Raw genomic sequence first — 27,278 nt, 5'->3', positions numbered from 1 at the left:
AAAATAAATGTTTTCTCCAACTATACAACTGCCTTGAGTAGACAAAAGCAGGTCGGCTGCGCCCATGTTCACATCGATAATGTTCACATCGATACTGCAGCCGTTGAAGACTGCCTAGGGCCTGCAGCAGTTAGCGGATGGCCAGGGTGGGAGCTGCCCAGATCCCACCAGCACACCGGCCGGCCTGCAAACAGGGCTTTGTCTGGACGTGAGGCTAGCCTTGCGGTCAACGCCAAAGGACATCAACCCTGCAGCAGTTGGTGGGTGCACTTGGTGGGCTGCAACCCCCGCAAGTCTCAGCTGTTCCATGCATCACACGTCAATGCAGCGGTCCCCAGGAGCAGCTCAGCAGTGTGTGTGGTATTGGTGAGGCGGGAGGGCCGGCAGACTCCACCAGCTCAATTGTAACCCTGACGGGGTGAGAACCACCTTGTGGACTGTCGCCCTCCCCCTGCTGCTGGTGAGTGGCCAGAGGCCCGGAACTGGGCCTTAGACCTGGGCGTCCAATGGCCGATTCGAGGCCATGCTGCAAGCCTTGCAAGGATGGTGCACATGAGGTGAGAGGTATGGGGTGGAAGATTCTGGCCTCACCTGGCGTACTCCTGCTACCATCCCCCATCATACCAAGCCTCTTGCAAACCTTGGTGGCTTCATCTGCTGGACAGGTTGTTGAGAACCAGCAGTTTAGACTAAACCCTGTGCTCTGGAGGGGGAACCTCTTGGTCTTTCCATTACCACCTCGTTGCCCAGTGTTGAGTGGGGGTGCGCCGTGCTGCTGGGTCCAGCACCGCTGCCTGAGGCCTGAGGCCTAAGACAAGCTTAGGGAGACCTCGGGGGGGGGGGGGGGTGTTGAGAACAGAGGCTCAACATCCACTGGACCCACCTCCCTGCTGATAATCTTGCTGCAACTGTTTTTCTCAAGCACTGGGGTGGGACTACATCCCCCAGTGTGCAGCTGGTAAAGGAGGAGCTCCGGGGAGATGAAGGACACTGTATAGCTTGGTAATGGGGAAGAAACTTCCAGTGGGGTGTCTCTGCTACCCCAGTAAATAAACTTACTTTTATAGACCATATGCTCAAGAGGGTGATATGGGTAGTTTCTCCTGAGATTGCTCTCTCGGAAAGGAGATTATCTTTTAACCTAGACTCCTCTATAGCTTCCCTCTCTCCGACCACGGAATCCATTTCTGAATCTCAAGTAACCACTTTACCACTACAAGAAGTCCATCATAAATGAACAGCAAAGGAGGAGAACAAAGGCTGCTACCTCTTCAATCTCCTCAATTGGGGTTCCAGCTACACCAAGTGACATAGCCTCACAATGTATTGACCAGTCTCTTCAGCAACCTAAGCATTTAGTAAATGAGGCACTTTTATGGGGTTCTACAACCGTCATAACGAAGATAGTGGAATCGTGATAATCAATTTAAAGAGATTTCGAAAGTGGAACTTACCTAATTGATCAGACATGATAATTTGGCTTCAAATATAAAGGACTTAAAGAATCCGACATTTTTAGCTGAAGGAGGCAGGTCTGAGCCATTTTCAGCCACTGTTCCTTCAATTACTCAACCACAGCAAAGCCAGACTAGACGCCCCCTTACTCCACAAAATAATTCTACATCTGAAATCCCTTCTGGTGTTGGTGGGCCTTGACAAACTGGTGTTAGTAAACCCAAAACAGCCACAAAATTCCCTCAACTCTCCCTGCAATGCACACCTTAGTTTATCATTCCTTAGATTGTTCCATCGCTGCCTAAGGGTACCTTAGAAGACCGAGTGGCTCTGAACAATAAGTCTGCCTATTGGATAAAAACCAACTCGAGATGGTCTTATGACATAGCCCAATATGTTATTTCAGTAAGAAGAACCCCATGGGCTCTGCATTTATCTCAAGGAATGTCCTGGGCATTCTGTCCTAGTGAGTTTTAAATCTCTAGTGATTGTAGACATGCTTCTAAGGCATTTTTCTAACCTTCAGCCATTGCCTGGTAAAATAGAGGCACTCCCACTGGGCTACTTTTACAGGCCACAGTCTTTTGTACCACGTTCCAATAAGGGTGGTCATCAAAATGAAGCTCTTGTTTCTAGTTCTGGACAATCAATATTTAACATCCCCACACATAATTCCTATGAACCTTTATCATATTTTGATGTGCAAGAATGATTTACCAATGCCAATGTCGAAATGGCTCCTTCTGCGTGAGGGGGGACTAATGACAAAAATGGGGTCTATAGGAAACGTAACTATTTCTCCTTTCTCATTAGCCCTGTACCCTTCCATATCACAAGAGGGATATAGTACTGGGATATCTGTTCTCACATTGGGAAATATGGCACTCTAAGTTTTGGGACACACATTAAAAACAAATGAGTACTCTAATACTTTCTGTACTTGCTTTCCTGATGCCGACCCAAACAAAAGAGTGTTGTCCTCATTCTACAGCCCCCAGTCCCATATAATATCTGATTTCTCAGAGTACATGGACAAGGATTTGGGATGTCAGTGTACCAGTGTTGGAGCCAACTCCACTGGAGTAATTAATTTCCTCTGTTGAAACATCGCAGGCATCAAATCCAACCTGTCTGCATGGGATTGGATGGACTACATAGAAGGGTTTGATATCTGCATTTTTTTCAAGATCCCTGGGCTACTGAGTCAATCTACAAACTTGGATATACTTCATATTTTGTAAATGCTGTACCATTTGCCCATGCTGTGCTGTCAGGGGGCTTGCTGGTTCGGACAAAAATGCATCTAAAGCGCTGAATTGTGGTTCTGGATATTGTATCACCAGACATTTTGGGTCTAAAAATGCATCATTCTGGGGGGGCGGAGGGGGCTTGTATGTACCTGGATAATGACTATTATGTACCAAGGAGTAGGGACGTAGAAACACCTGCCCTAGGCATTTTACAACAATCTGTCTCTTTAATTGATCCTAAGCAACAGATTGGTATAGGAGGAGACCTTAATATAAATTATGAACCTGTGTATGGGTAGTGGAGAAGTGTGGCTCAGGTGTTAGAGGCGGCAGACCCGGAAGCTGAGATCGGTCCTGGACCAGGGTTCAATTCCCCGCCTCGGCGGGTCTTGGGCTAAAAATTCCACGGACTCGACAATTCTCGCCCCGGTGCCTCCTCGACTCACGGGTTCACACTCTGCGACTCTGGGCAACAGCTTGCTTAATCTCCACAACGGCCCCTCGCGGCGGGATGCCTGGCTTTCACCTTGTGGATACCCTGCTATCTCACAGGGGAATATCAGGAAGGGTTCCCTAAGCAAGCGCCGGGAAACCCACTGCGGGTAGCTGTGCGCTATATAAGCTCAACTACATTTACATTTACATGCTTCTCGAAGAGGAAGATGAGAGTTTGTGCATACCGGCCCTTGATGCTTAGCAATTTGTTCTGTGCACTGTGGCTGCAATGCAAGTTGTTCAAGTTGCAGCAGCAAATGGGCTGAGAGCATGTAACAGAAGGTCTCCTTCCGATAAACAGTGAGCCCCTACCTTCTGGAAAGGCCTATTCGTATCCAAACTAGACTATATCCTAATTAAAGCTTCAATGTGGGATAGCTTGATAGACTAATGCATTGAGCATAGGGAGGAGAGCGATCACTATCCCCTACATGCCAAGCTCTTCTATCAATCCGTTTGAATCCCCACTACTCTAGCACCAGTTCCCATAAAGCTAACAATGGTGAACAATCACAGGACTATTAAATGGCCTGCAGTGGTAGCGAATCAAGACACACTCATTATGCTTTATAAAGCCTCTGTGGAGAACCTAACAATTCCAACCACGTCAATTTTGGTCACAAACTCAATAGCAGACGGGAAACATCCTTTACAACGCAACTTTTACCACGCAGTGCTTTTACATCGCAACTTTTACAACGCAAACCATTGCAACGCATTGCGCTGGGGGGCGCTCTAGGATAGGGAATAGATTTCATTTACTATCCAACACCTTCCCTAGTGTCCACGGGGACTGGAGTTGGAATAGTAAATTAAACTATTCACTATCCAGCACCCGAAAACGCTATGCGTTGTAATGGTATGCGTTGTAAAAACTGCGATGTAAAAGCATGCGTGGTAAAAGCATGCGTTGTAATGTCATACATCCATAGCAGAGATACATGCGAAGCTGGTGGCCTCCATGAAAAAGATCATAACCAAACTCCCTCTAACAAAAACCCCGGCTAGGCTTCATGGTGATGAAAGCAATCTCTGGTACAAAAAGCGATGTCGTGATTAAAAAAAAAAGCATTGTTAACCGCACTAACAAATAAAAACTCACAGGAGGTGCGAGGATCAAGAGGGACATATAAGAAAACAATCAGAATGGCGAAGAGAGATTGGGAGGATACATGGGGGGGTGATTTATTGATGACTGCTAAAATGGGGGGAATGCGTTATTTTGAAACTTGCTATGGGAGTAGGTCCTCAAATACTCAGATAGAGTGCCATCTAAACCCTGGAACTTGGGAAAATCATTTCACACGCCTGTATGAATCTCCTCCTACTGACATCTCACCATAATTTCACACACCACCACAGGATACAACCTCTGTACCTTATTTTTCCATTGAGGACACAAGAAGATAAATTACATCAATCAAGCAGGGCAAAGCCCGAGGTCCAGATAGAGTTCCAGGTGATCTATTTCGCCATGACCTGTCTATATGGGCCCACACATTAACTGTTTGACCAATGCCATAGCAGAGGGAGCCCCCATTCCTGATGCATGTAAAGGTGCAGACATTATCCCTATTTTCAATGGGGGATAGGGACTTCTTGCAAACTTTATGCCTATTAGCCTTCTGGATACTCTCATGAAGGTGTAATATTTATTTGTATGCTAGGCAATTTTCTCAATAAACGTAATGATTGGATTGAGGGAAGGGAAATCATGATCCCATATCAAGCAGAATTTAGACCAAAAGTCAGCACCACTGATCAAGAGCTTAGGTTGTTGCTTATCCTTTGATAATATACTAAACTTAAATAAGGACACATTTATATCGCATTTGTTCATCTCAAAGAAGCCTTTGACCTTGTTCCTATGGGGTTGTTGTGGGTATACTTAAAGGAACTGAGTATCCCTGAGACCCCTCTTGGGTAAATAATAAATCTCCAACACCACAACTATGCCCAAGTTTGCTGGGAGATTGGGGGGCAATTGACAGATAAGATTCAATCTGTAGATGTGTGAGGCAGGGGTGTGTTTCAGCCCCCACCCTATTCTCCCTTTATGTGAACGAAGTAGTAGGCACACTTTCAAGAGGGAATATAGATTCACCAAAATTGGATGGGGTAGGGGTTCATGCACTACTCTTTGCTGATGATACCCTCCTAATATCCAAGGCTACCATGGGCCTCCAACAGCCCATGGTGAATTTTAATACTTATTGCTTAGCAAAGGGCCCCGAGATCAATATTTCCAAAACAAAGTTAATGTCAGTTAAACCACATAGGGCATTTAAGCAACCTCTGATTATGGCTAACAAAAACCTGAAGCGAGTGCAAAGATTTGATTACATGGGAATAATGCTAGATAGTAAACTATCATGACTGCCTCATATTGAGAAGAGAAGGACAGTGATACAGCATCAAGCCTCAGTGATCTATGGGAGGTATCAGGAGACAACCTCAAGGGCAGTGCTCTCTTCTGTAGAACTCTACACGGAAAACGACCCAATCCGCTGCTCTATATGGGGCTGATAAATGGTGTTACATGAAGTCAGATCTTCCAATGATTACTGAAAATAAGTTTGTATGATCGCTCCTCCACCTCCTTACTAGCACTCCTTTAGTTTCTATGTTTTTAGGTGTTGCTCTAAAAACAATGGGCGTCCTTGCTAGACTTAGGCCTTTATTATATTGGGTAAGACTTTGGACTACTGAGGAGTTGTGTGCCCATATCGGAGAGCAGTAGAGGAATTGTTGGCCTTAGATACATGTTTCACATTTCCATGGTTTAAACATATTCATTACTGGTTTGACAGGCTGGATCTTGCTCATTTTTGGATAGACCCGGGTTTGTTTTCTTGATTCTCCCCTGCCTTCCGCGGGAGCCCTATCTTGAAGCCCTGTGATTTTAAACTTGTTTGTCCTGTCTAGCGCTCACCTCGCGCTTTTAATTAAAACTTACCTACCCTTGCAGGGACCTCTCCCTTGCCTCATTGCTCCCCGCGCAGCCGAGGTAGACGCTGCAGCGGGTTCAATATCCCTCGCTCGCCGCCATCAGCGAGCCGCTCCCCGAGCCACGCCCACTTTCTCCTGGCCACGCCCACTTTGGGCTTAAAAACGAGGAGCTGACTACTAGCTCGCTATTCTGGATTCTCCCCTGCCTTCCGCGGGAGCCCTATCTTGAAGCCCTGTGATTTTAAACTTGTTTGTCCTGTCTAGCGCTCACCTCGCGCTTTTAATTAAAACTTACCTACCCTTGCAGGGACCTCTCCCTTGCCTCATTGCTCCCCGCGCAGCCGAGGTAGACGCTGCAGCGGGTTCAGGATCCCTCGCTCGCCGCCATCAGCGAGCCGCTCCCCGAGCCACGCCCACTTTCTCCTGGCCACGCCCACTTTGGGCTTAAAAACGAGGAGCTGACTACTAGCTCACTATTCTGGATTCTCCCCTGCCTTCCGTGGGAGCCCTATCTTGAAGCCCTGTGATTTTAAACTTGTTTGTCCTGTCTAGCGCTCACCTCGCGCTTTTAATTAAAACTTACCTACCCTTGCAGGGACCTCTCCCTTGCCTCATTGCTCCCCGCGCAGCCGAGGTAGGCACTGCAGCGGGTTCAGGATCCCTCACTCGCCGCCATCAGCAAGCCGCTCCCCGAGCCACGCCCACTTTCTCCTGGCCACGCCCTGAACGGTCCTATAAATCATGTGTTTTCCCCGTACGCGCAGCGGACGGGCACAGCGGGCACGCCGTTTGCGCGCCGAAGGCGCGCCTAAGGCAAGCCCGTCTGCGCCCGTCCGCGTCCGGCCGGGACCAGGGGCCACAGACCCTGCTCAATTTGTGTCATACACTTCTGCACAATTATCTGCACTTATGGCCCCCAGCCCTCTCTCTCCTTCACTGGCACAACGTCTTGACTCACTTGGTGTCCTCGCGTCCCACCGTCCTTGTTCACTCCCCCTTCCCCTCCCTTCCACTCCCTCCCCTTCTGTTTATCCGGTAACACTTCCCTCCCAACCTTTACCACCCGCAGCCTCCGCTCTCTTGCTTAACACTCGGTCGGCAGTTAAGCACCAAATCGAACTTTTCAATCTCTTATCCTCAGATTCCCCCGACTATCTATTTCTCACCGAAACCTGGTTCTCTACAGATTCAGTTCCCGACCTCCTGGCTATCCTCCCAGACACTCATTATGCTCTTCGCGTGGATCGCCCGGCTGGAAAAGCCGGCGGCGGTGTGGCAATGATTATTCGTTCCACGCTCAGATTCCAGCTTCTTGATCATCCACCTATACCCAATGTGGATTTCCTGGTAGCCCGGTCCATTAACCTTACCGATCCCTTTACTTTTGTGCTCGTCTATCGGCCCCCCCTGTCCATGTCTCTGTTTGTTCCCTTACTACAGGACCTCTTGGCCACCCTGGCAGTAAACAACTCGTCAGTTGTCCTACTTGGGGACTTTAATTATTGGCCTGATGATCCCAGAGAAAGTTCTGCATCCAAAGACTTCTCTGCTACTCTTCAGTCATTAAATTTCACCCCTCACATCACTGCCCCCACTCACGATAAGGGTCATACTTTAGACCAAATCTGGTCATTGCGTCGTCAAATTTCTGCTCCCTCTATCCTTCCGTGCATTTGGTCGGATCACTTTATGATTTCTTTTAGTTTTTTTTCTGCTTTCTCTGCTAAAACCCCTCTCTCCAAGAATGTGTTAGCCCGTTGCTGGAACCAGACGGACCTCACTCTTCTCTCCTCTTCTCTGGCCTCCTCAGTGCCTGACTTGACGGACCTCCCTCTCGAATCCCAAGCTGACGCCATCAGTATTTGGCTCTCTTCCTCTTGCGACATCGCCGCCCCCCTTAAGAAAGTCAAATCCGTCCGGCCACACGACGCCCACAGATGGTTCACGAGCGAACTTAAAGACCTTAAACTCAATCTCAGGCGCTCGGAGCGCCACTGGAGGCATAAATATTGTCCCTTACTCCGCACTAAATATAAACTTTTGCTTAACAGCTACAAGAAAGCAATTGTGTCGGCCAAAACAGACTACTTTTCTGAGAAAGTTGCTCTCTCTGTAAATAAACCCCGTGAGATCTTTTCTCTTGTCAAGCAGCTTGCCACCTCCGATCGCACGAACATCAGCTTTGCCCCATCTCAATCATTTTGCCTTGCACTCAATAACTATTTCATTGACAAGATTGCCATCATCAAAGCCAATATTCCCGCAGTCTCTCAAACCCAAGCTATCTTCCCTCTCCCACCGCCGCCTTTTTTGTTGGATCACTTCCTCCCTATTTCTACCGAACAATTTCTTCTTTTGCTTGCTAAGGTCAAGTCCGGCTCTCCAGCTGACTGCGCTCCGGCCCGGATTCTTCAAACCCTCTTCACTTATTGTCCTGGACCCCCTCTCACATTGCTTAACTCTTCGCTGGCTCTCGGTTCCGTCCCATCCTCCTTTAAAACCGCAACAGTCCTCCCCATCATTAAAAAACCTGGTCTGGATCCTTCTTCTCCCTCTAATTTCAGGCCCATTTCCCTTCTTCCCTATTTGGGGAAGATTTTGGAAAGTTATGTCACATCTTGCCTGTCCTCACACATTGAGGAACACTGCCTCTTAGCCTCCCATCAGGCGAGCTTTCGCCCAGGCCATTCCACAGAGACCGTCGTCACTGCTGTTTTGGATGAGCTCAAGGGAAAAGCGGACTCTAATCTTCCCCAAGCGCTGGTGCTCCTCGACCCGTCGGCTGCGTTTGACACGGTCGACCATGCCATTCTTCTCGACCGTGTCAGCGCAGCCGGCATTAGGGGTGTGGCACTCTCTTGGTTGGCGTCCTTTCTTCAAGGCAGGTCCCAGGCAGTCCATCTCGCAGGATTCTCCGCTCCCCCCGCCCTCTTGTGTGTGGGGTCCCCCAAGGTTCCTCTCTCTCCCCTCTTCTTTTCAATCTGTATATCTACCCTCTTATTCTCTCTCTCCGTGAGCTGGGGGTCTCCGTGTATAACTACGCGGATGACCTCCAGCTCATCTTTGATCTTTCTACTTCTGACTCCCCTCTTTTTCTTAGTTCTACCCTAGTCTTTATCTCGGATTGGATGATCACGAATCACCTCAAGTTGAATCCGGACAAGACGGAGCTTGTCCTCACGGGTGGTCCCTCTAATCCCTGGTCCCCGACTCATTGGCCCCTTTCCTTTGGCCCTCCCCCTCTACCAGTTCCCTCTGTCCGTACCCTGGGCATTAAGGTTAGCAACGACCTTTCCATGCATGCCCAAGTCAGCTCCGTCGTCTCATCTTGTTTTTTGTCCCTCCGTCTCATCCGAAAAATTTCCCGTTTTTTTTCTACGAATGCCCTTAAATCCATCATCATGGCCCTCATCACCTCCCGTCTTGATTACGGGAACGGCCTTTACGTTGGCATTCCGGCCTTTGAAACACGACGGTTACAGGCCATTCAAAACCAGGCAGCCCGTCTCATTTTTCATCTCCCCAAATTCTCTCACATCACGCCTGTTCTCAAGTCCCTCCACTGGCTCCCGGTGCACTTCCGATCTTTTTTTAAATTAGCTTGCTTAGCCTTCCTGGCTTATACCCACTCTGCTCCTCTCTTTATTGTTTCTTTAATCACTCCCTACACCCCGGTTCGTACCCTCCGTTCTTCATCTCTTCTTCTTCTCCAAGTACCCCGTTACCGTAAATCCCAAATTGGTGGCACCCGCTTCTCGGTTCTGGCCCCCCAGTTCTGGAACAGTCTTCCGTTGTCCATTCGTTCTATCCCCACTTACTCCTCCTTTCGTAAAGCCTTAAAAACCTTTCTCTTCTCCCAGGCCTTCCCCGGTTAGCCCCCGTGGTTGCTTTGTAGAATCCGATTCCCACCCTCAGCGCCAGGAAGCCGCTTGGCCGCAGTGCGCTTTAGCAAGTTTCTTTTTCATTCATTCATTCATTCATTCATTCATTCGTTTGTTGATGGCTGTGTCTAAATTGCGATTGAAGGCCCACTATTGGGAGTCTATCCAGGCTAACATTTACTGTTCCTCTACTCACGGCTGGTTGACATTGCAATTCCTGCCCATTTTTGCACTGCCATAAACATAACACGATTGGGCTGTCATACTAAGGAAGTTGTTTTGCTACCCAAAGGAAGCCGTTTTAGCTATGTTAGAATAACAAAAGATTGAGAGGAAAACAATAAGAGTCTAAACCTATGCCTTTCATTTTGCATGCTGCACTTTGATGCCAGTTCATAGCTCAATGTGCGATATTTGAAGGATTGTTACTATTGAACTTCAAGTAACATCAGGATCTGTGTGAGAAGAGCATTAACCCACTGAGGTAGCTACAAGAAATACTAATCTGTGATTTGCATGTCACACGTTTCCTACGCAGCAGGAACATTAACCCTACTATGCCATGAGTCAAAACTGTGATTAGACACATGAGAGGTCTCTCCCTCAAGCCCATTAACCACCAGAGATCTCATGCTGTTGTACTTAACCCATGGAACATGCAGAATATGCAGAGATCTCTCCAGGCTGCTGTTATCTCAGTTTAACCTTTCATGCAGACCTTGGAGCCCTGTGCGAGGTCAGTATCAGTTCTACTGCCCTAAAGCAAGCACTAGTTGTGATGTTTCATTGAAAACACCTGTAGCGCTCCGTTCTGTGCGCACACGCTGAGTTCATCACGATACTACTACCTATGGTAGCTGCCCATGGAACAACGTGGAGAGATTGAGAAATGTTTGCCCACATCTCATAATGCCGCAGGGTGCAAACCTTGTCACAAAAGCGGTGCTGGTTTTTTATTCACTTTGCGGCCAACTCGGAATAGAGCGAGCTCCGTCAGTTGTTCAGTACGAGCTGCTGCTGGAGGCGACAGACACCCCGCCGCTCCGCTTCTCGCTTGTAATTAAGACGCAGCTTTGTAGTGCCTGGGCTTGAAGGCCAGGCCGCGCAGGAGACCGCGCTATAAATCACGTCGTGTGTAATCCCCCCGCGTAGTTCACGCCGGCCCTCAACGCTCGCAGTGGGATCCCGAGCACGAACGCCATTAGCATTCTCATCAGCACCACACCTGAGAGCCTGCATCTCGGCCTTGCAGAAGCAGCCATCTGCTCGTGCGGCGAGGGGCTTATTGCATTTTCTGGCCTCTTGAGGTTTTATTAACGGGGCGAAGTTTGATTCCTTTGTTGTGGTGGATTCATTGTAGCCCCTTGAGCGCGGAGCGCCACAAGGTCGCGTGGTCCGCTTCACGATGTGGCAGTGTGTCCTTCGTGTTGTGGTGGTGCTCAAGCGGCAATATTGCGCCTTTACAGGCAGTTAGTTGGAATGTTTTAGGCCGTGGCTAAAGTACATTGGAAAAATCACAATAGTAAAATAGTTTTATGAGAACATGTTCGCGATGTAGACCTTGACAGAAGAGGGCGAACAACTGAAAGCTCCAGCCAGGCGCCTGCCTCGGCTATTATCAATGTCCTCACCCCCCCCCCCCTCTCTCTGAGCACCGAACGAGGGGTGCTATCTTGAAGTCCTGCCGGCAACCCATACTATAATTGTGAGTGCCAAGAATTAAAAATAAAGCATTAACTGCTGAAGGTAAATGGGAGAGAGATACAGATATCCACGCAGTGGCTGAATTGCACAATGTGAAACCAGAAACCCAGGGACTAATCCTGGCTTGCCCGCTTGACCAAACTGTGTCATGCAAATCAAATATTTTATTTCACCTAGATTCATTTTTCTTCATTATCGCATGGAAGACATCCTCGAAACATGATTTCAGAGCGTGCACACTACAACAACTTCGTGTTTGATTTAATACACTACACTGCTGCTCTATGTTTAACAATATAGTCCATATACACCTGAACATTGACTTGCCTATTAGTTCACTTTTGTATCGCTTTATTAGTTCACTAATGTCATCGTTGTCAGAGAGGTCGGGCAGGAATGTGTATGAGTGTTACCACTTTTAGTAGCTAACTTTAAATGCCTGATGTACCTAACTGAAACTCTTCAGCATATTATAGAAGTACACTTAAAACAAAAATTGATGTCTTCATTATATTATTACATGACCTTAACCGTATGATTTTATTTACATGCCAAATATTTTCATCCCTTGGCTGGGCTCTGGCTCTCCTGCCTCTAGACTTTAATGCACACTTTTCTGATTTTATAAATTGCATCCGGTATTATCATTCAAATATGCAGTTCCCTCTTTATCTGATTCTAATGGATGATAATATTGAGAAACCTCTTGGATTCAAAAGTGTGAGCAGTAGTTAGCACACAGGTCTATACATTAGGGGGATATTCTCAAGAACGTTTGATAATTATCGCAAAATTAGCTTAATGCAACTCTTCACATCGCAGTCTGTCGTAGGAAAATAACGCTGTGTTAACGTATTCACAACACGGCGGTACCATGCGATAGGCCCACGATAACGCGTCAAATGTCCACGATAAAGTCAACGCGCCGCCGCAAAAATGCAAAACACAAACGCAAAAAAAGTTGCAATGAGGCCAATCGCGATACAAAATCAGCGAAATCCAGCAACAGGCCTGCAATTCACACACGTCAGGAGGGAAAAATCCCCATAAAAGTAGAAAATAAATTACAAACAACAGCGAAGCACAATGGATGTTGTTGGAGCAAGTACAAGGGACAACCAGAACCCCACGAGCCCCCGGGGGACCAAACTAGGACCTCGGGATCAGGGAAGGGCAAGGACAAGAAGAAGAGGAAGACGCGGTTTAGTCTTCAGGAAAACAGGATCCTGATAACGGAGGTGGTAGAACACCATCAACTACTGTTGTCACCTCCACTGTGATTTTGGAAAAGGGGGGTGGTGATGGACAGAGTTTCTGAATGATGCAGAATACTCTTACCAAGTCAATAGATCATGGTTTTAATCCATCACCGTTTTTTAGCTCACTGCACCACCCCAGCTCAGAATCTGGCTATATGCAAATTAGTCTGTTCCTGTCCCAGTGCATGATGGGAACAGGGCAAACTAAACTACCAAGCCAATTCTTATGCTGTGAAGCAAACAAGCTTCCAGGGACCGGTTTCTGGCATCACAGCCTTCTTCGGCCCGGCTTGCTTGAATCCTGATGGTGCAATGAGCAAGGGACTCACGTCTGAGTATACCCTCCCACACATAGTGTGGATAAAAGTGATTTTGGAAAAGGGGGGTGGTGATGGACAGAGTTTCTGAATGATGCAGAATACTCTTACCAAGTCAATAGATCATGGTTTTAATCCATCACCGTTTTTTAGCTCACTGCACCACCCCAGCTCAGAACCTGGCTATATGCAAATTAGTCTGTTCCTGTCCCAGTGCATGATGGGAACAGGACAAACTAAACTACCAAGCCAATTCTTATGCTGGGAAGGAAACAAGCTTCCGGGGACCGGTTTCTGGCATCACAGCCTTCTTCGGCCCGGCTTGCTTGAATCCTGATGGTGCAATGAGCAAGGGACTCACGTCTGAGTATACCCTCCCACACATAGGGGTCGATCAGGATGGCGGACGGAAGAGCCACCGCGGCCCTGGAGTAGGCGGAAAAAGCCTTTTCCGTGTCCGCCTGCCGCGGATACTCCGTCCGCCATATCAGGATAGGAAAACGTGTCAAATTTCCGTCCGCGACGGAAAAACACGCTCCGCCGGCCAACTACACACGACCACGCGGCGGACGGAACACATCCGGACGCTCCGCCGTACGCACTGACGTCGAAGACCGTCCCCCAAATCAAGATGGCGGAAAACACACATAAAACCGCTGCGGAAAAACAACCTGTCTTAACACGGCGGAATCCCCACAGCGAACATAGGTGACACAGCCGAGATACCCACCGCAAGCTGACCACCACCATGGACCCGGCGCTACACGCTTTCCCGATGCTCTTCGCGATCCACCACGTCCTAGTCATGGCCTACTATGGACGACGACGCAGGTAAGGTACAAACCATTGGCTGTCTGGAGGGGAATACCAGCAAGGGACGTGACGTAGGGAGGGGGAGTGTCATGTTACCGAAACCACTGATGAGAAGCATATACGAATACACATTTGCAGTACGCAAGCAGGAATGACAACGACAGACCACGAGACTTGATAGACTACCTTTATTGTCAAATAATAGGGGTCAAATCACAGTGTATGCGTGAACATGGGCAAAGTGGGCACCAGAGCAGGTACAACATAGCAGGTAACGAGAGGGCAGCATGCAGTATCAGAGCATCAACAGGGCATTGTGCATTACAGAGCAGGTACATCAGAGGCAGGTAACGAGAGGGCAGCATGCAGTATCAGAGCATCAACAGGGCATTGTGCATTACAGAGCAGGTACATCAGAGGCAGGTAACGAGAGGGCAGGTTGCAGTATCAGAGCATCAACAGGGCATTGAAGAGTACAGAGCAGGTACATCATAGGCAGCACGTGAGAGGGGCAAAGTGCATCAACAGTCCATTGCACAGAACAGGCCCATCAGAGGCAGCACGTGAGAGGGGCAAAGTGCATCAACAGTCCATTGCACAGAACAGGCCCATCAGAGGCAGCACGTGAGAGGGGCAGTATGCAGTATCAGAGCATCAACAGGGCATTGTGCATTACAGAGCAGGTACATCAGAGGCAGGTAACGAGAGGGCAGTATGCAGTATCAGAGCATCAACAGGGCATTGTGCATTACAGAGCAGGTACATCAGAGGCAGGTAACGAGAGGGCAGCATGCAGTATCAGAGCATCAACAGGGCATTGTGCATTACAGAGCAGGTACATCAGAGGCAGGTAACGAGAGGGCAGGTTGCAGTATCAGAGCATCAACAGGGCATTGTAGAGTACAGAGCAGGTACATCATAGGCAGCACGTGAGAGGGGCAAAGTGCATCAACAGTCCATTGCACAGAACAGGCCCATCAGAGGCAGCACGTGAGAGGGGCAAAGTGCATCAACAGTCCATTGCACAGAACAGGCCCATCAGAGGCAGCACGTGAGAGGGGCAAAGTGCATCAACAGTCCATTGCACAGAACAGGCCCATCAGAGGCAGCACGTGAGAGGGGCAAAGTGCATCAACAGTCCATTGCACAGAACAGGCCCATCAGAGGCAGCACGTGAGAGGGGCAGTATGCAGTATCAGAGCATCAACAGGGCATTGTGCATTACAGAGCAGGTACATCAGAGGCAGGTAACGAGAGGGCAGTATGCAGTATCAGAGCATCAACAGGGCATTGTGCATTACAGAGCAGGTACATCAGAGGCAGGTAACGAGAGGGCAGTATGCAGTATCAGAGCATCAACAGGGCATTGTGCATTACAGAGCAGGTACATCAGAGGCAGGTAACGAGAGGGCAGTATGCAGTATCAGAGCATCAACAGGGCATTGTGCATTACCGAGCAGGTACATCAGAGGCAGGTAACGAGAGGGCAGCATGCAGTATCAGAGCATCAACAGGGCATTGTGCATTACAGAGCAGGTACATCAGAGGCAGGTAACGAGAGGGCAGGTTGCAGTATCAGAGCATCAACAGGGCATTGTAGAGTACAGAGCAGGTACATCATAGGCAGCACGTGAGAGGGGCAAAGTGCATCAACAGTCCATTGCACAGAACAGGCCCATCAGAGGCAGCACGTGAGAGGGGCAAAGTGCATCAACAGTCCATTGCACAGAACAGGCCCATCAGAGGCAGCACGTGAGAGGGGCAAAGTGCATCAACAGTCCATTGCACAGAACAGGCCCATCAGAGGCAGCACGTGAGAGGGGCAAAGTGCATCAACAGTCCATTGCACAGAACAGGCCCATCAGAGGCAGCACGTGAGAGGGGCAGTATGCAGTATCAGAGCATCAACAGGGCATTGTGCATTACAGAGCAGGTACATCAGAGGCAGGTAACGAGAGGGCAGTATGCAGTATCAGAGCATCAACAGGGCATTGTGCATTACAGAGCAGGTACATCAGAGGCAGGTAACGAGAGGGCAGTATGCAGTATCAGAGCATCAACAGGGCATTGTGCATTACAGAGCAGGTACATCAGAGGCAGGTAACGAGAGGGCAGTATGCAGTATCAGAGCATCAACAGGGCATTGTGCATTACAGAGCAGGTACATCAGAGGCAGGTAACGAGAGGGCAGTATGCAGTATCAGAGCATCAACAGGGCATTGTGCATTACAGAGCAGGTACATCAGAGGCAGGTAACGAGAGGGCAGGTTGCAGTATCAGAGCATCAACAGGGCATTGTAGAGTACAGAGCAGGTACATCAGAGGCAGCACAACTACGTGTCCCTACCAACCCGTCACAGGGACCACAAGAGTGCCACGCAGTTCTCAATGGACACACCATGTGAATTAACATTTGAGTGAAGTGTACAGCACCTCACATCACAGAATCAGGGGGGACTGCGTGAACTACCTGCCTCGGACACACTGGCAGCACCAGCAACAGGAGTGTGAGACACAGCCACAGCCCGAGTGACACACACATGGGCCACGGACCCAGACACACTGGCAGCACCAGCAACAGGAGTGTGAGACACAGCCACAGCCCGAGTGACACACACATGGGCCACGGACCCAGACACACTGGCAGCACCAGCAACAGGAGTGTGAGACACAGCCACAGCCCGAGTGACACACACATGGGCCACGGACCCAGACACACTGGCAGCACCAGCAACAGGAGTGTGAGACACAGCCACAGCCCGAGTGACACACACATGGGCCACGGACCCAGACACACTGGCAGCACCAGCAACAGGAGTGTGAGACACAGCCACAGCCCGAGTGACACACACATGGGCCACGGACCCAGACACACTGGCAGCACCAGCAACAGGAGTGTGAGACACAGCCACAGATGTAGTCACTGACACGTGAGCCACTGACCCAGACAGACTGCCAGCACCAGAAACAGGAGTGTGCAACACAGCCACAGATCTTCTAACTGACACGTGAGCCATAGACCCAGATACACTGCCAGGACCTGCAACAGGAGAGGGCACAACTGACACTGTGCCACCATCTGATACATGAGAGTCAACTGCACCGGCGCCACTGGGACAACTGAAATGATGAGCCACAGGGCTGTATGGGCCAGGAGGCAGGGTGGGCCTGGGAGCTGGGGATAGCTCACCTAGAGCCAAATCGGGGTTTGCAGGTGTCAATGGTGTGTGTCTGCGTTTCTTAGGGAGGTGTGAGTGCACCCTGGACAGGACAGGACTGCCAAGTGGTGGGGACTCCAAAGAATCACCACCCAGCATAGGTGGAGCAACTGCTGCCGGGGATCTGGTTTCGGGGGACGTGCTGGAGCCTGCTTGTCGTTTGCTCTGTGCCTGCCGCCTGGACTCGGAATGATGTGTAATGGGGGATGCAACAACAGGGGACACCCTCCTCTGCTTCTGACTGGCCTGGATGGGAGTGGAGGTATGGGGGGACTCCGCCGCGGAGACATCAGTTTGGCGTTTAGTAGAAAACATCAGCCTCAGTGCAGCCAGGGGTGAAGTATGCCTGTCCTTGATTGCGCCATTGTCCATGCTAGATGCCTTGTCCGTAGGATGTGCCTTATCCTTAGGTGGAGTGTTGTCTCTGGATGTAGCCTGTGCCCTGCTCGCCGCCCTGTTCCTGCCAGCAGACTTGTCGTCTGTGGTGCACCTGCCTCCAGCAGACACCTGCTCCCTGTGTGTGTCCCTGCCCTTGGGAGTGTTCCTATCCACTGCTGTGGGCCTGCTCTTGGGAGTCTCCCTGCTCTTAGTAGGTGCCTTAGTCTTCTCACTGTCCTTGGGAGTGTCCCTTACCTCTGCTGTGGGCCTGCTCTTGGGAGTCTCCCTGCTCTCAGTAGGTGCCTTAGTCTTCTCACTGTCCTTGGGAGTGTTCCTATCCACTGATGTGGGCCTGCTCTTGGGAGTCTCCCTGCTCTTAGTAGGTGCCTTAGTCTTCTCACTGTCCTTGGGAGTGTTCCTATCCACTGATGTGGGCCTGCTCTTGGGAGTCTCCCTGCTCTTAGTAGGTGCCTTAGTCTTCTCACTGTCCTTGGGAGTGTCCCTTACCTCTGCTGTGGGCCTGCTCTTGGGAGTCTCCCTGCTCTCAGTAGGTGCCTTAGTCTTCTCACTGTCCTTGGGAGTGTTCCTATCCACTGATGTGGGCCTGCTCTTGGGAGTCTCCCTGCTCTTAGTAGGTGCCTTAGTCTTCTCACTGTCTTTGGGAGTGTCCCTTACCTCTGCTGTGGGCCTGCTCTTGGGAGTCTCCCTGCTCTCAGTAGGTGCCTTAGTCTTCTCACTGTCCTTGGGAGTGTCCCTTACCTCTGCTGTGGGCCTGCTCTTGGGAGTCTCCCTGCTCTCAGTAGGTGCCTTTGTCTTCTGACTGGCCTTGTCCAAGGAACAGTCCATGGACATGTGAGTATCCCTTGCCTTCGGAGTACCTTTCGTGTTGAATGCCTGTGTAGCTCCGGAAGGCATGTCCCCCAACAACACTTGTGGATCCTGTGTGTGTACTCCAGTGCATCTGACGTCGTCTACGTGAACAGATTTAGCTGATCTAGGGGATGGGGTCTGTGCCCTGCGTGCCCTGACGTGCTGTCTGACGCTGCTTCTAGTGCAATAACCTGTATTTGAGTCCTGCTCTGAATAATCACTACCCCCTGAGACATCCAGCGGTGTAGATGGGGAAACAGAAGTAGCACCCTGTTCATTCGACTGTACTATTGCAGACGACACACTGCTTGCCAATGACTGCACTGTCCTGTGTAGACCTGCAAGATCGCCATGCATCCCTTCCATGAATGCCACCACCTGCCCCAACTTCCTATCATGATCCTGGAAAGCATTTGTCATATTGGTCTGACCCACACACAGCTGTCGCAGCAGATCAACGGCCTCAGCACACAGTGCATTTTGGCTCACCGTGGCAGGGGCAGCGGTGCCTGCACCGAACGCCACTCTGCTCCCCCTACTCCTTCGGCCACGAACAATACATGGTGCAGTTGGCGGAAGTGTGGGCCCTGTGTGCTGTCTTCCGACAGAAGGTGATGAGTGCCCACTCCCAGTCTGTGACAACAGTGCAGGCTCACCAAGAGTGTCCGACGAGGAGGACGATGGTGTCTCCACATGCGAGTCCTCAGGGACGGTCCTGTCCCCCTCTCCGGCGCTGGCCTCCTCCGTGTCAGTCTGCGTGTGTGCGAAGTCTGAGCCGGACTCATTTCCTCGGCTACTCTCCACCGTCTGTGGCTGAGTGTCCTCTGTCAAAGCTGAAATGCACAGAAAAGATGTGTGAGTCATGGGCACACTCACGTACAGAAGGAACAGGATAGCCAAATCACATAGCAGACAAAGGTTCATGAGCCCTCATCCTGCACATGGCCCACCCCTACCAGTCATCCTCACATTTTCTGCCATGGGGACATGGACCACTAGGGGATGTGCTTTAACACTCAACTACTAAGCAAGTGGCGTGTCAACATGGCGGACCTGGATGTCAAATGAGTACCACCCAATGGGACCAAAATGCCATCACAGGCATACATACGCAACACGGAACTCAATAGTGTGTCTGTGCACCAATACATGCATAGCACTCACAAGTTTCCTACACAGACAGTATGCTCACCGCTAGTTTGCTGTTGATCGGCACTCAGACGTTCGGCCAGTTCAGGATGCGTCACTGCAATGATACGGTGCATGAGAGGGGTCATGGAGCGTCGGGCCAGACGGGGCGTCCTTGGAATCAGGCCCAGTGTTACTTCCGCTACATTCTTGCTCAGCCTGGAAATGTCGTCCCAGCGTTTGTGGCAGTGTGTATGTCGTCTGTTGCACACCCCCGATGCCCGTACTTCCCGTGCTATGGTCCTCCACAGGTCCTTGCGAAGGTGCAGCTTGACCTACCATGATGGGAGACAAAAGGGTTTAAGTCAGTGGACAGGTGGCCTGTCACACACATAGGGGCAAGACGTTACTGTCAGCAGCCATGCACAATCAGGAACATATGTCTAGCCCACACTACACAGCTAAGATATAAATAGGCCTGATCATTTGGCCCCCTCATGCACACCAACATGTCCCACACTGCACTTACCACCCGTCCCGGTGCGCCGTAGAGGCGTCCATAGTTGCGGAGTACACCGTCCACGAGGACATCAAGCTCCGCGGCGGTGAAGGGTCGAGACCGGATCTCTTTGCCACTCGACATGGCAAGATCACGGAGTATGGCACTAGAGCAGCAGTCGGTGGTCAGCTCAGCAGCAGCAGCAGCAGGTCGAGGTGATGGTCACAGGCAGCAGTCGGTGGTCAGCTCAGCAGCAGCAGCAGCAGGTCGAGGTGATGGTCACAGGCAGCAGTCGGTGGTCAGCTCAGCAGCAGCAGCAGGTCGAGGTGATGGTCACAGGCAGCACTGGTCCCCAGGGTAGGAAGTTTCATGTTGGCCAAGACACATATATAGGGCCCTCAGCACGTGTCAGTGGCATACGTCGCCAGCAATTGGTCAGCCCTGGAAGCGTGATCGTGAAATGGGCCAATGACTGGCCCTGTTGTTGCGGTGCACAGCTTCCGCTACTTGCGATTGGCCGTATGCGGCCAGCGTCCCTCTTCCCATTGGCTGCATGTGCAGGGACCGTGACGGGCACACATCGGCAACCGCACGTGCAAGCTTCAGGCACGGATGCTTCAGTTGCAACAATGTACTATCACTGGCGCCTCCATGGCGGTGCACGTACACAGCGGGGGAGGTGCAGGCCTATACACCCTGCAGATGTACTCAATGGACATGCCAGTTCATGACCCCCCTTACAGTCACCTTGCATCATCCACCGTACACCGGCCGGAGCGGCCGGCCCATGAACATCCGCCGTGCCCGGCCATGAACACAACCGCCATGGCCGGGACCGGCGGTTGTTCATGGCCGGGCACGGCCATGGCGGTTGTGTTCATGGCCGGGCACGGCGGTTGTTCATGGCCGTGCCCGGCCATGGCGGTTGTGTTCATGGCCGGGCACGGCGGTTGTTCATGGGCCGGCCGCTCCGGCCGGTGTACGGTGGATGATGCAAAGTGACTGTAAGGGGGGTCATGAACTGGCATGTCCATTGAGTACATCTGCAGGGTGTATAGGCCTGCACCTCCCCCGCTGTGTACGTGCCCCGCCATGGAGGCGCCAGTGATAGTACATTGTTGCAACTGAAGCATCCGTGCCTGAAGCTTGCACGTGCGGTTGCCGATGTGTGCCCGTCACGGTCCCTGCACATGCAGCCAATGGGAAGAGGGACGCAGGCCGCATTCGGCCTTTGGGAAGTAGCGGAAGTTGAGCACCGCCATGGCGGCGCCAAATATGTGATCTTGTCAGACGCTGCACCGTGATGTGTTGTGTGCAGTTGCGTCATGAGGGATGTGAGCGTGATTGTGAAAGGTCATATGTCATACAATATAGCATGTGTGTCCATACAATGGACATCGGTCGGCACACAATGGCCAACAGATGTGCATTCGTACGTGTTGACGTCGGGTTTGACCCTACAGACGTTGTTACATCTTCACAACTACACAGTACATCACGGCTGTGTGGCCAATTCATGCATCTGTTGTCGGTTTATTGTTGTGTCGAGGTGACTACAGTGGTGGTGGTACACATGCATTCCGTGTATGTGATTTATACGTTCTGTCACCATGCATGTCATTACCGTATGCACATCATCATTGGTGGTGGCATTTGTGCTTGATGACATGGCGTGTGTAAACTTATCGTTTGTGTGCATGCAGTTGCATGAGTGTCTGTGATGTGTCTACGATACATTAGGGTGACGACTGGAGTTATGTCAGTAAGGTACACATGTGATGGAGTTGTACACGTATGCGTCGTTTGTACGTTGACCTAAGTTACATCTCTCTCCCACACAGGAGGGCTCCAAATGTGCATCGCCCATACACTCAGCTGTAGGATATGGTAGACGAGGAGGTGATTCGGAAATTCAGGCTGGATCGACGTCGGTTGCTGGAGCTTGTGGCTCAATTGTCTCCTCATCTGCAGCCACGTAGAACGTATCCTGGCTCGTTTACACCCACTGCAAAGGTCATGGCGGTACTACATTTCTTCGCTACTGGCACATTTCAGTATACAGTTGGAGGTGCCGGGGGTATGTCACAGGCAATGTTCAGCACGGTTCTTCGGGATGTGTTAACAGCTATGATGCTGTACAAGGATGAGTACATACATTTCCCACGTCCGGAAGAGTTGCCAGCTGTCAAAGCTGGTTTCTATGCACTGGGCCACATACCTCACGTTGTGGGCTCAATTGATGGCACGCACATCGCGCTCATTCCACCACGGGCACGCGAATAAGTGTTCAGGAATCGCAAACACTTTCATTCGCTGAACGTGCAGGTGGTGTGCCTGGCGAGCAACATCATCTCCCATGTGTGTGCAAGATTTCCTGGATCCGCACATGACGCCCACATCATGCGAACCAGCAATGTCCCACGACTCATGGCAAATCTGCCACCCGGTCAAGCGTGGCTTGTTGGTGAGTGTGCAGTGGGGACTCTTGTGATCTCTGTGTTGCATGGGGTACCCACCATATCTTGTTCTGATGTTTGTCTCTGTCATCCCCCTACATAGGCGACTCGGCTTACCCAAACCGGCCCTGGCTCCTCAGTCCCCTACGTAATCCGAGGACGGCGGGTGAAATGCGGTACAATGAGGCACATGGAAGGACACGGAGAGTCATCGAACGTACCTTTGGACTGCTGAAGTCTAGGTTTCGGTGCCTCGATAAGACCGGAGGGGCACTGCCTTACTCACCAGGAAAAGTATGCAAGATCGTGATTGCCTGCTGCATGCTCCACAACCTGGCAGTACGCAATGACATTGAACTGCTGTTGGACCCTGAAGACGAAGGAGTTCCTCGGCCTCCCATCCCACCCATGTCGACTGATGAGGATAGTGGTGAGGAGGAAGGTGTGGACCAGAGGCGCCAGCTCATTGATCGCTACTTCCCTTGAATGTGAGTATCTACCTCTAGTGGCGGTTGACAATGCCTCATGTATGTTTTCTGGTGTTGTGTGGATATGGGGTTATTCAGCTGGGTGTGGTTTGTGATGGTTGCACATGTGTGTCTTCATGTCTTTGGACATAGGAGTGTCCATGATGTGTGTGCTCCCATCCCATGCTTGTGTGATGGTTGTCGTTTGTGTAATGTTGCTGTGCATTGTGTTGTGATGTGTGTGAATCTCTTTACTGACGTGTGTTTGCTGTCTCTGGTTTTCTCTAGGTCACTCCCGCAGCGCCATGATCATGTGCGACTATGATCCCTGTACCTGTTTACGTCTGTATCTGATGGCAATCATGTGAATAAACATGGAGGCAAAACATCATTGTGTGAGTAAATGCAATTTATTGACAGGTTGTGCTTTTGTGCTGGTGAATATTTACAAGTAAGTGGGAGGGAGGGAGTTGGAGTTGTAGGTAATGGCAGATGAAATGTCCGTGCTGACACCACATTGGGGGGTGTCAGGCTAGTCCAGCAGACCAGTGGCAATGATTGTCTATGTGGGACAGGATGGTTTGCAGGGTGAATGTCTGGCACAGGCAGTGGCATTGTCAAGGTCGTCCCCTCTTGGAGCGTGTGCCTGGCGCTCCAACACTGCTCTCAGCAACTTCCTGCCTCGGCCGCCCCCTCCGTCTCGGAGGTGGTACAGAGGCAGCTGGGAGGGCAGGTTGGTGATGGGCAACATCCGTCGCCAGGGGCTCAGGTGGTGGTGGCGGCGGTGGAGGCGGAGGCGGAGGTGACGGGGGAGGCGGAGGTGACGGTGGCGGTGGCGCTGACACACATGGTGGAGGGGGGGGGGGGTTGTTCCGGGCAACCCATTCCCTCCACATCGTTGCCTGCTGGCCCATGATCACCAACATCTGGCCAAGGATGCCAGAGATCTCGCGCAGGCTGTTGGTGTTGTCCACTGAGTCCTCGTGAACACGATCAGCGTTTGCCTGGGACCGGTCGTATGAGGCCTGGCACCTGGCAAGAGCTTGTAGGGACTGTGCCACTGGCTCGGGTAGCTGTCCCTCCTCTGACCGGCGGTGTGTGGGTCGCCTGATTGGCAGTTGTCCCGTTGCCTGTGTTTGTGGCCCACTCACCCTGCTTGTGTGTGGGGCCGTTGGACCAGCGTTGCGCGCTGGGTCATGCTGGGTGGCACCGGCAGGAGTCGTGGTGCTGGTGGTAGTGGTGGTAGTGGTGGTACTGGTGGTACTGGTGGTACTGGTGGTGGTGGGGACTGTGCAGATCACAGAGACGGGTGCCGCGGGAGTCACACATGCGACGTTGGTCGGTCCCGGGAGTCCCTGTGAGCCAGATGGCCCTGGCTGCGTGCTTGGTCCCGCTCCATCCTCCGCCCCGGAGCTGCCTATGTCGTCGTCGGCAGAGAGTCCTGTAGGTGTGGGAGGCGAGGCTGGCGGCCGGGTACTGCTTTCCCCAGTCAGTTGACGATCACCTGAGGGACAAGATCGAGCAGGTCAGTAATGTGGACAGTACATGGTTACATTGATTTGTAGACATTTCTGTTTCCTGTCGCACACACCCCACCCTCCACCACCGCCACCCTCCCAGTGCACATGGGGGCCTGTTGGGAGTTGTAGATTGGGCCTCTCACACACCCCACCCTCCACCACCGCCACCCTCCCCGTGCACATGGGGGCCTGTTGGGAGTTGTAGTTTGGGCCTCTCACACACCCCACCCTCCACCACCGCCACCCTCCCCGTGCACATGGGGGCCTGTTGGGAGTTGTAGTTTGGGCCTCTCACACACCCCACCCTCCACCACCGCCACCCTCCCCGTGCACATGGGGGCCTGTTGGGAGTTGTAGTTTGGGCCTCTCACACACCCCACCCTCCACCACCGCCACCCTCCCCGTGCACATGGGGGCCTGTTGGGAGTTGTAGTTTGGGCCTCTCACACACCCCACCCTCCACCACCGCCACCCTCCCCGTGCACATGGGGGCCTGTTGGGAGTTGTAGTTTGGGCCTCTCACACACCCCACCCTCCACCACCGCCACCCTCCCCGTGCACATGGGGGCCTGTTGGGAGTTGTAGTTTGGGCCTCTCACACACCCCACCCTCCACCACCGCCACCCTCCCCGTGCACATGGGGGCCTGTTGGGAGTTGTAGTTTGGGCCTCTCACACACCCCACCCTCCACCACCGCCACCCTCCCCGTGAACATGGGGGCCTGTTGGGAGCCATGGACATGTTAGTGTGTTGGTGTCCGACGTGCATGGGTTGGGGCGTGGGGGATGTTTATTCTCAGTTGTGTGAGCCTGACCATGTCGTGCTGATCGTGGTGCTTGGTTTGTACTCACCAGTCTCTTCTCCTTCGTCAAGGCCGTCTAGGCTCTCTGGGTGTAGTATCACCAGCACCTTCTCCTCCCAATCGGTGTAGGGTATGGGCTCCGGGGGTGTGCCACCGCCAGTAAGATTGGCTCTGGCGTGGTTTTTCGCTCGGATGCCCTTGACCCTGGTCTTAAGGTCATGCCACCGCCTCTGAATGTCGTGCTTGGTCCTCGGCACAGTCCCCGACGCATTCACACGAGTGACGATCCTGTCCCACATGTGGTTCTTTTGCGCCACGGTCGTCTGCTGGACTTGGGCCCCGAAGATGTTGGGCTCCACACGGATAATTTCATCTACCATTACCCGCAACTCTGTCTCCGTGAATTTGGGGTTTTTTTTGGGTGCCATGGTGTGTGGTGCTCAGTGTGTGAGTTGAGTGAGTTGGGAGGTGCAGGTGTGTGGTGTGTGATGTGTAGGATTTGTGTGGTGGGTGTTTGTGTGGTAGGGTGGTGGGTGGGTGTCTTCTATGTGATTTTATGTGAGTTAGCAGTGTCTCGAATGGCCCTCTTGCTGGCAGCAATGCTGTGGTGCAAGGGATTGTGGTTGTGTGGGGGTGTCTTTTTATAGTCGTGTCTCGATGGTTGTTGGCAGTCAGGTGGTAGGTGGGCGTGTTGACTTGTGTGCATTATTGGATAATTGGGACGTGTCATGGTGGCTTGTGCTGGGGGGGGGGGCCTTGTCAATGTTCGTATGTTTGCTTAGGACTTGCGGTGCACTTTCATACATTTGTTAGGCGCTAGGGATGTTGTGCGTGTTGGCCTTCCGCCCTGATGCTGTGGTTCTCGTTGCATTGTTTCCGCCGCGGACGTGGATGGCTGTGAGTTCCGTTGTACGGGCGGATTTATCCTAATTGCGGCCACGGAGTATTCTCAGGGATGGCGGTACATGTTTTATTTTCCGCGGTCATTTCCGTCCGCGGCAGTGGTTGTTCATTGGACTCCGTCCGCCGCGGACGGACTTGGTTGTGTTCCGTCCACCGCGGACGGTGTTGGTTGTGTTCCGTCCGCCGCGGTCGGAGTTTCGTGACATGAATATCCTAATCCCAACCGCGGTTTCTCCGCGGCGCAGCCGGGAGTAAAATTTCCCCCACCATGGCGGACAGTACCCATTTCCGTCCGCCATCCTAATCGGCCCCATAGTGTGGATAAAAGCGATTTTGGAAAAGGGGGGTGGTGATGGACAGAGTTTCTGAATGATGCAGAATACTCTTACCAAGTCAATAGATCATGGTTTTAATCCATCACCGTTTTTTAGCTCACTGCACCACCCCAGCTCAGAACCTGGCTATATGCAAATTAGTCTGTTCCTGTCCCAGTGCATGATGGGAACAGGGCAAACTAAACTACCAAGCCAATTCTTATCCCGGGAAGGAAACAAGCTTCCGGGGACCGGTTTCTGGCATCACAGCCTTCTTCGGCCCGGCTTGCTTGAATCCTGATGGTGCAATGAGCAAGGGACTCACGTCTGAGTATACCCTCCCACACATAGTGTGGATAAAAGCGATTTTGGAAAAGGGGGGTGGTGATGGACAGAGTTTCTGAATGATGCAGAATACTCTTACCAAGTCAATAGATCATGGTTTTAATCCATCACCGTTTTTTAGCTCACTGCACCACCCCAGCTCAGAACCTGGCTATATGCAAATTAGTCTGTTCCTGTCCCAGTGCATGATGGGAACAGGGCAAACTAAACTACCAAGCCAATTCTTATGCTGGGAAGGAAACAAGCTTCCGGGGA

Source organism: Lissotriton helveticus, chromosome 7 (assembly GCF_964261635.1).
Source record: "Lissotriton helveticus chromosome 7, aLisHel1.1, whole genome shotgun sequence".
Classification (NCBI taxonomy): domain Eukaryota; kingdom Metazoa; phylum Chordata; class Amphibia; order Caudata; family Salamandridae; genus Lissotriton; species Lissotriton helveticus.
Note: the sequence above shows the minus strand (reverse complement) of the source record.